This window comes from Stylophora pistillata, chromosome 10 (genome assembly GCF_964205215.1).
Source record: "Stylophora pistillata chromosome 10, jaStyPist1.2, whole genome shotgun sequence".
NCBI lineage: Eukaryota > Metazoa > Cnidaria > Anthozoa > Scleractinia > Pocilloporidae > Stylophora > Stylophora pistillata.
The window spans coordinates 30,872,828-30,881,197 of record NC_142528.1 but is presented as its reverse complement, the minus strand read 5'-3'; the positions used below and the strand labels follow the sequence as shown (position 1 = coordinate 30,881,197).

Below are 8,370 nucleotides of genomic sequence, written 5' to 3'. Positions count from 1 at the left end.
GAGTCTTGTGTTCGCGCAAAGATTCCTGGGAATCTCCATGCAGTCGAAGAAGACACTTGTCAATGCTTTTGTATCTTTCACTCTGATTACTGCAACTCGCTTCTATTTAATCAACCTAAATATCAACTTGATCGTTTGCAGAAAGTTCAAAACACCTCTCACCACATATTTCCTTTAATACCCTACAATGATTGATTGCCCTGAGGCGATCCCAGCAAACGCAAGGATCCCAAGATTGGCAACGTATTCAGTCAAGTCATCAAGGACTTGATTAGTTGCATAGATTCCAGGTAAAATCCACACCTGTTCCTGCCATTAGAGGCGATGCGTTGAATAAAAAAATCATTTGATTTTATTCTTCGACCTACCATGAAAGTTTTGGTTGGTATTATTGTTAAATGTCAGAATCAGGGAAGTTCTTATGATTAACTTTTCGTCAACATTAAACCAGGAATGAACTGGCTCGTCAAGATTTACCTGAGCCAATGGGATGTCACCGCTGTTCCTGTTCTTGAAGGATTTCTCCGCTGATCTTGAGGAAGCCGTGGTCGGATTCACCTTGTCTGCTACATCAGGGTTCTAAAGAAACAAAGAAACAAATAAACAAAGAGTTTTAAGGTCTTGCTACCAGCTCCTCAGGTCGAAAATTGTGAAACAGCTTTCGCAATAATAACTGCAAAATGATATCGAACTGATATAATGTCCCTTTTCGTCATACAAGTTAAAAGCAGGTAAAGTAACAAATGAGCGTTAGAATAAAAAAAGAAGACTTAATTTAATTTCCAACACCCACAGCACTACTAGCACTGACGAGTGTGAACAGAGTCAACAGGGATACAAAATGAAACCCATAAAATCTATTCTCACCGAAGAAGAGGGATCTGTTTTTGAAGAGTCGCCTCTTTCAGCAGCGAGTTCTCTTTCCACGTCAAATGCCTGTCCTTCTTCAGCTAAGAGTATATCTTGCTCTTCTCAAACATTTTTGAGGTTAGCAATCAGATCTTTGTCCTTTCTTACATCTGCGGAAAACAAGAACATGATTCCGAAGCACATTTGAGAAGTGCATTACGTTCAACACATGATGTCGCTCTTTTTTTCTCGTGTATAAAAAACCTTTACAGTCCAACTGCACTATAAAAATCATGCAAGTGTACATAGAAGTCTTAATTTGACCTCCCATACTCTTACTCTTTTGAAACAAACAGACTTTACACCCTCTGTGATCGCTTAAGGGAGTTTTTACTGTATGCAGACAGTACAACTCGACATAACTTTTGCGTCAGGCATACCCTAGCCGTCACAAACCTTGCTCAGCAATCACTCAACATCCTCCATATAAAGTAATATTATTGAGAAAATGAAACTGTTTCAGCAGCTACCTGATGAGACTAGACGCAGGATGGAACTCTACTCGTCGTTCAGTGTCTTCACTTTGTCCGCGAGTAGCCTGATCTGCTCTCGGAGTTTTCCATTTTTAATTGATGCTTTCCTCATGCTTTTTTCCAGTTTTGCCGACTAAGTCAACAACAAGGCAATGAAAAAAACACTACATTAATTAAGTCTCTCTAAGGCAAAGGGAAAAACTGAGCAGTATCTTTGCCACGTTCACGGAGTAGTTAAGCTGAAAGTAAGCCAACTCCTCAGCAGTAATTCAAAATGTGCTTGGACTTAGCCAAGTTGCCAAGTGAGCAAAAACAATCGATCTTCGGTAAGGGAACCTACAGTGAAACAAACTAGAGGATTTTTTAACAGTGTACCCATTTCTTTCTCAGCCTCTCCAAGCAAAGCCTGTCAGTGACAGGTTAATTAATGTTTTTATTTATTGATAAAAATATTAATGAAGTATTCAAATGACTTAGAACATCTGCTGAGAAACATTTCTTATCACAACCTTGATATAGTACAAAATCTCTTTAGTTATTTTCTCCCCACTTAGAGGTGTTTTAAATGAGATGCTTCCACCTTTTACGCAGATCTATCGTCATGTTGGGATGTCTTGAAGTTCCCACACAAATTGACGCATATCTTATTTGAGGAGAGAATAAGGGTGATTGAAACTTACTTGTAAAGTGTTCATAAGCTCCATTTGATTTTCTGCTTGACTGGCCAGCTGATTGACAGTAAGTTCGTCTGCAATCTGAACTGCTGCTGCCGGGTGGCATAGCGGATCGACCACACCCTGTTGCTTATGATGCGATGACTGTCCCAAGTATTGGCATCCATATCAGCTGTGGAATCACGCAATTCCTAAACCGAAATTGCAAAAAAAAAAGTTGTGACCCTCACTTTAGTTTGCACATCTTTTTGGACGTAACGATCGTGCAACTAACCTTGCTACTCAGAAGCGATCGATGGATAAACGAAACTAAACATTTACCATGTCATCTGTGCATTCGTACGTTCTCCTTCCTTCGCATTTCGATTGACAGTTTAAGAGAGCCACGCCCAGCTTTGCCAGTTCAACTTCGTTGGTATCGCTACAGGATTGCTTGATATGGTCAATGACCTAGGGATCAAAAATGGTCGCAAGGATTTTTGACATGACTAAATTGTATGACAGTTTTATTATTTTTGGCTCAATTTGGAGCTTAATTAACACTGGCGGAAAATATCTAAACGATTACCGAGTCCTGTTGCCCTCTCACCCTCTTTCACTCCCAGATCTCAATAGTAATTCTCCTAACTGCGCGCCATAGAATTCTTAGAATTTAACTCAGAAGCATTTGGTATTGGATTATCTAATGATCCCCCAAGTTACACTTTATTCTCATTACTAGCTTGTCTGCCCGGTAACGGCTTCCTGGTCTGCTTGATATAGGATTGATACTGACAGAACAATTTTTGTCTTGGTCCTCGGAGTTTAAGGGTTACTTGGCTCAAGGTTCAGGGTTGCGTTTAAAATCATTCTAACAGTATGCTGTCCTTGGAGCAATGAACCTCCTTGCACTCATTTGTAACTTTAAGAACAAGGTACAAGTGATCCAAATCGAATGTCACGAACATGTAGTCGTGCGTTGAAAACCCCACGTGTATATATATTCGCGTGCTAAGCATGCCCCGTAATACAAAAACATCTCTAGAGCGGAAACGTTCCGATCTGTCAAGCTCTGATCCATTACCCGAAAAATAGACGAGATCAGAACTCTTCTTCGGCAGTGTAACCGGGTTTATTGAAAACAAACGTTCAAGGTAAAACGAGAAAGCGTCTTCACCGAAGCACCTACAAATTACAGTTTTCTATTTGGACAGCATGCCTCCTGCTATCCCACAATTCTTAACAAAACAATACGTGAAAACGTGTAACGCAACAAGTTACGCGTGACAGAACAGGAAATAATTTGCATTTACCAGTGTAACTGCATTTAATTGGAAAATATAACATTTACTGCTATTACCAAAACAAGATTTGTGAAATTAAAAACTGTTTGTATACTTTGATGATTTCATACTTACAATCTGTTGACAGGTGTCCAATGGTGCAAGATTTTCCATATACCTCTTGTCCTTGGCCAAAATTTTTTCTTCGACGGTCGTCATTTCAAAAGGAACTGGACTGTTCTTCAAATAACGCCCTTGCTCTGCTTCGGTCTCTTCAGTAGACGAGCTAGAAAACGGCCACCAAGCATTGGTGGATACCAGCAACATGCACAAGAACTTGCCAAAGAACAAACAACGCTTTAAATTCATTCTGTATCTACTAAAAAAAATAAGATGGGGATTGGTGATTTAGAATAGAAATGCAATGGCAAAACAATTGTGACTCCCAAGATTATTTTTGAAAGCATATTACAGCCTCAATTTCTAGTGGCGCGATACTTATGCTCAATAACTATTGTAATTTACTTTTCCAAGTGGGTTGAGTAAATTGCCACAGACCGAGATCCTAACGAGCGGACGATTCGAGCATTAATCCTTTGTCAGAGCCTTTCGTCGTCAACCCCTCGTTTTGCTCTGAAAAAGGTCTACTTGGGAAGTTCTTTGAAAAAAATACAGCTGCATTTCAAACCGTAGGCAACAATGGTCGCTTTAGAAATAACGAGCCACAACATTGGACGAACGTACGCGTGCATTCTCGCCAAGGTGACGGTGCTATTAAATTCCGCGCTCGGGAGCTTTCAAAGAATTTACTGCCTAAACGCATATGAGCTTCTAGCTGTCACTCGACTTTGCCAAACAGAGCGCACATTTTCCAGGAGCCTTCAAAACTTACCTGACAAACTTTCACAGAAACTTCTTGCAGTTCAACGGAGTGAAATATTTGATTACACCCTCGTAGTTGACTTTTAAATGTACTGTGCGCAGTTGCACGTGAAATTTTAACCACATGAACTAATTCTCAAAGGACCTCTTTGACGTTTTATTATTCGCGCATTACCTTTGAAGGAAAGAGCAGGTGTCAAATGTCGTCTTTTTTTGTCCAAATGAAAACTTGAAAGGCTGCGATCATTGTTTAGTTATTTGCAACGAACGTGAAGCAAAGAAAATTGAGTTTCTCATGCGGATTCCACACTACTCAATCCTTACACAGCCGCCTCTAGAAGTACGCGAGCAACAGAGAACTTGCTGGCAGCCGTATGAATATACAATAGACTGTTCTAACGGTATAAATATACCGTAACTGTTCTACGCGTTCTCTTCTCCAAGGGGCGCCGAAATAATAGCGGCAAAGCAGATATAAACAAAAGCATGACTCTGGGATAGAAGCTAACCTAGTAAGAGGAGGCCGAAGAAAATACGCCTAACCCAGCATGGCAGATAGGAATGGAATGGGCCAGGAGCCCATCTCCTGAGTGAGCTAACGAGTGTAATTGAAGTCCATACCTCACCATCATAACATGACTACGTCAGACGTTGAAGTAAAGAGGTCGAGGTCGGAAAAATGTCACGAGGGATTCTGTATCCCGATGAGACCAGCAATTTCTAGTCACTTCACTGGTGCAGATAATTTCGTACCTGTTGTAAAATGTTGTCGGTCCTCTTTGGCGGCTCTTAAGCCAAGGGCTGAGACAATTTCGTTGCTGAGACCGAGGCATGGGTAGTAGGGGCGGGAGGGTGGAGCTCGTGGCCGCGAAACCCCTCTTGTTTCTAAGACATAATCCCCAACTTCCTTCAAACAGACTAATAGTCGCACAGAATTCATCTGAAAAGTTTTTAAGCTTTATTCAAACAGACCCACAGTTGAAATGCCTCCGAATATCATAATTTTGAGATAAAAAAGTTTTAGTACAAATATATCATAAATTCCTACTCAATATAGCAATAACCTCAAACTTTTAAAGAGACCGAAGTCCATAAAAATTTCAAATGCGTGCGTTTTAAACGCAAATTTCAGACCAAAATTATACTTTTGGGTTCCGCTAATACCATGTACTTATTGACGGAGTTTGGTGGAGCCGAACAAGATCTCACGGTTCACAGTGTTGTCCATGGAAGCCGGAAAATTGGTGCGATTCAATGTCTACTCTTACAAACGTGTCATTTATTCCGAATGTGTGTAGCCCAATTTGCAACTTAGGGGTATGTCATCGATGACCCCATGTGCCGCCTATTTTATATCCCAGTCCGGTTGATCAAAATTTTTTTGACAACACTAGGTCCGTGAGTCACGACTGAGAGCCAAACAAATCAGTCAATCGACTCAGTCAGACCCAACTCAGTCAATTGAAGCATTTAAATCTAAAGATTTAAAACCCGTTCGCAGTTTTTTCCCCTCGCCATCACATCCAGGATCAAGGCTACCAATACTCTACGGCTACCCATACGCTACCCTACTCATACGCTACGCAACCCAAGAAAGAGATCTAGAATAATCACTTATTTATGCCTTTGCACTGATGCATGTCATGCCATCGAAAAAAGAAGGGAAAAAATTTTTGTTACAATGAGGAAAACAAATATAAATGTCACGTTTTAGCGAAAGGCAAACGGCAAAATCAAACTTTTGCGGAGTGCCTTTAAACAGTTTAAAGTAAATTGTAAATATTTACTTTTGTTGTGACAGAATCATAAAACCTGCTGGCTGTGAATGAATGAGGTAAGTTATTAATCTTTCTCTTTGAAAAACTTAGGGGTTAGAGAGCGAAGTCAGTGGTAATTATAGCAAGCTCAGTTGAAAGTTTGCCTTCGCTGCAACCATTGATCGTTTATACCGTCTGCTTTCAGCAGTAGGTAATTTGTACACTTGAGTGAAACTTCTTGCATCTGTTACAATGTTTCTATTTTGTTTTTACAAGTCCGATAAAAAAAGCTTTAAACTAAAGGAAGGAGGAGGAAAGTGAAGATTTTGCCGTTTGCCGTTGCCATTATCAAAAACATGCGTGTTAATCACCAAAGCCACCGCCATCTCATGTAGTGTACATATGAATTTTTCTTCACGAAAAAAGAATGTAAAATATAGCTGAAGGCGGATACCAATACACCCTTCACTACGAACCCACCACGACTGCAAAACGCAAAAACAGGCAGCGAAGCAACATCCTCTGGTACAACCCCCCATTCAGCAAGAACGTCAGCACCAATATCGGACACAAATTCCTCAGCCTAATCGACAAACATTTCACTAAGGACCACAGCCTCCGCAAGATATTTAACCGCAACACCATCAAAATCAGTTACAGCTGTATGAACAACACCAAACAGGTCATCGACAACCACAACAAGCGCATCTTACACTCGTCCCACTCACCTTACACGAAAGACAACAAAGACGGCACGGAAACCAACAAAACATGCAACTGCCGACAAAAGAACAATTGCCCGCTCAATGGTAACTGCCTTCAATCCTCAGTCGTTTATCAAGCCACTGTCACACGAAACGACAACAACACCTCTGAAACATACATCGGACTCACAGAAACCGACTTCAAAACAAGACACAGAAATCACACCGCATCATTCCGCCACGCCAAGCACAAAAACTCTACCGAACTTAGCAAACACATCTGGACACTCAAGAACGACAACATTGACTATTCTATCTCATGGCGCATCTTATCATCTAACTCTCCCTACAACAGCTCCAATAAAAGATGCAACCTCTGCCTAAAAGAAAAATTCCTGATAATTTACCGACCCGACCTCTCATCACTAAATAAGCGTAACGAACTCGTATCTTCATGCCGACGCAGAAACAAAGCGTTGCTACGCAACAACTGAACTTTAAAGTTTTTAAGTTTACCGCGCATTATGCAAATTTTCCTAGTATATAAACGATAGTCACATGAATATTCTTTCATTAAACCCCTGAAGAGTGAAGCGATTCACGAAACAGGCTTGTCGGGAAATGTAGTTACGTCCTTTTTTCCTCTCATAATATTTATATATTTATATATATATATACTCATACAAAACCAATCTTTTGGTATAGCTTATACTGAAGCGCAGTTATATCTTTTAAAACACTCTTGTGGAATTCATAAAATTAATTCATAAACTATACTGTTTTGGAATAGTATATTTTATGACTCCAGGCGCTGTTTTTTGAAAGGACGGATAACACTATTCTACAGATAAATCGCTATCCAGCGGAAAGGGTTAATATAACATAAAACATAAAGCGCTATTCAAAGGATAGCAACTCATCCGGTGAATAACGCTACCCACTTAAACTTCGAACAACTAGGGACAGATCTCTTACTGCTGGAGCATAATTATAACCCAGTCTCAAGGACTTAGAGCGACAACGAATATTACTACTTCTTTTAGTCGGATACAACTCCTTATATATTCCTGTGATTAAGGTGCGAACCTTAATGTCATCGCGTCTCCCACCAGCATTTTTATGTACAGAGAGTATATTGGTGCAGTGTAGATACAAAGATGTCTACTTTTGTGAAGGGGGTTTGTATTGCGTTTGCATAACAAAAGAAAAAAACAGTTTGCTAGAAATTTAGAGAATAACACTCTTACATGTAGTCACTCTTGAAAATGCTCAGTGCACCACTTCGCTGATGTACATATCTTGCCTTAACAAGCAGGTGGAGAACCAAGACAAGCAGTCTTTTAGATCATCGAGGCCCGCTTCAATTGACAAACCTTGCAAAATGTGGAATAACAGCGAAAAGATAAATGTGAGACTTGAGGATCTTACGGAAGGCTGGGAATTAGACAACGAGGCAGATGGCCATCAGGTGAGCAAATCATTAAGTCAATATCAGTTAAAAATTATGACCCTATGACAACCTGATGTATGGTTCTCTTTACATTATTTTTAAAAAATGCATGGTGGCTCTATGTTCAAACCTCCAGCTGCTTCTCATTGGTTTAACTCTTTGGCTGTGCTTTGTGTATAGTCGACTGGTCTGCCTCCTGCCAGTTGGAATTTTTTAACATTATGTTATTTACAATGTTTGTTTGCAATTTGGTTTTATC

General features: G+C 40.1%; 1 long non-coding RNA gene across 1 annotated transcript; it reads right to left on the bottom strand.

The window, feature by feature from the left end:
* Positions 1 to 370: 370 nt before the first annotated feature.
* On the bottom strand, positions 371 to 1,509 carry LOC148722678 (uncharacterized). Its single transcript, XR_015992351.1, has 3 exons — positions 1,380 to 1,509; positions 868 to 1,019; positions 371 to 579 (listed from the first exon to the last, which is right to left on the bottom strand). It is a non-coding gene; the product is annotated as an uncharacterized LOC148722678 (long non-coding RNA).
* Between the last annotated feature and the right edge of the window lie 6,861 nt (positions 1,510 to 8,370).